This window comes from Acanthopagrus latus, chromosome 19, assembly GCF_904848185.1.
Source record: "Acanthopagrus latus isolate v.2019 chromosome 19, fAcaLat1.1, whole genome shotgun sequence".
Classification (NCBI taxonomy): domain Eukaryota; kingdom Metazoa; phylum Chordata; class Actinopteri; order Spariformes; family Sparidae; genus Acanthopagrus; species Acanthopagrus latus.
The window spans coordinates 2,231,393-2,233,316 of record NC_051057.1 but is presented as its reverse complement, the minus strand read 5'-3'; positions in this window follow the sequence as shown (position 1 = coordinate 2,233,316).

Here is a 1,924-nt window from a genome sequence, read left to right as displayed (position 1 = left end):
GGATGACATTATCAGTGAGGTCATCAGGCGGTATCATCTCTGGGGGGATGTAGATTGTGTGGGAGTGTGAAATGTGTATAGTTTGATATTATGTGGTGTATTTTGACCACAGATGGGTGTGAAGCTTATGTGAATTCCCATTGTGTGATGACATGAGGATTAATAATATGGATGCTTACTGGTTTTTTGAAGAAAAAGGAGGCTTCCCTGCCGCTTGGGTGAGTCCAGGTGGATTCCTGTCTTTGGCTCTCAGCATGCAGGGGAAGTCAGACGAGTAGTGATGGGAACAGCAATTCTTTTTACTGTACTGAATCTCTAGAATCCGTTCATTAAAATGATTCGTTCAAAAGATTCGTTCACCAAATCGTTCAGTGCTCTCCAACTCCCTGAAGTGATAAGCAGCCAAACAATCTGTCATTCAGTTAATAATTCAGCCCTGAGGTTCACGTTCACTTACTGAGGGATGGTGCATTCAGGGACTATAGTACAGTATCATTCGCAGGAGACGCAGTGCTGCTCTGAGTGGTATACATGTAGTAAAATTATTACATGGTGAAAGTGTCCTCTGTGCACAGTAAAATCATTTAACATGATGTTACACGGATGTTAGCAACACAGCGTTAATTTTAGCAGTATGGTATGGAACGTGAATCATGTCCTCTGCCCTGGCTGAGTGAGAGACACAGTGCCACTTGCAACACAGTACATGAACGAGAATCACGTCCTCAGCGTCAGTTCTCTGCCTGCAGTAGGTTCGCGAATCATGAACGAATCACAGGGCGAACGTGATTTACGTCCTGGCGTCCCTCGTTCGCGAACAACCTGCTGAGGACATGAATCATGTTCACGCTGTCACTGAATCAGCGTGAACGTGAATCACACTCGGGAACGTGAGTGGCGGCAGCTGCTGAGAATCACGTTCGCAAACATGAGTGACTTTTACTGTGCAGTAAAATCACTTAAGATGATGCTACAGATGTTAGCAACACAGCGCTAATTTTCGCTGTACGGTTACTGAATGTGAATCATCTCCTCTGCCCTGGGTTAGTGACACAGCACCATTTTCAGCACAGTATGTGTACGAGAATCACGTCCTCAGTGTCTGTTCTCTGTGTGCAGTAGGTTCGTGAAGCGAGAACGAATCACAGTGCGAACGAGAATCACGTCCTCACAGTTCTCTGTGTGACTCACGGCAGTTCCAGTCCCGGCTGGCATGCTCGCGGCTGAGTTCAACTGAACTGAGAAAGGAACGAATCAGTCCATGAAATGATCCCGTTCACTTTGTTCACTGAAAAGATTTGTTCGTTCGAATGACACATTCGCAACCATCACAACACTACAGACAAGTGTGTGGTGTCAGAGAGAGAGGACACCAGGTATGCAGGAGAGTGCACAGTGTGTCTCACTGTAACATTGAGTTGAGTTTTTTTTTTTCAGTAAAGCTGAGTTAACTGTTATTTCTTTGATACCTTTTGCAAACATCTCTTTTTGTTTGGTTCACTGTGCATTTTGGTGGCACTCTTTGAAAAAAAAATAAAATAATGATACTTGAACCCTGCTTTGCGAGTCTGCCTCCTGCACTCCATTCACTCAGGCCAGCCCCACAACATGATGCAACAGCATTAATTGATATAGTATCATATCAGTATAGTAAAGTTCTTACCAACCTAACATAATTCAAGATATATATATATATATATATATATATATATATATATATATATATATATATATATATATATATATATATATATATATAAAAATATACATTTCGACTTTTTTCTTTTTGTGCATAATAATAATAATTAAAAAAAAAAAAACCTCCTTCCTCTGATTTTTTTTTCTCACCCTGACCTTAATACTCCATATTCCATACGGTCCCTGAATGTAAACGGAGATCACCTCGTAAGACGTCCTGATATTG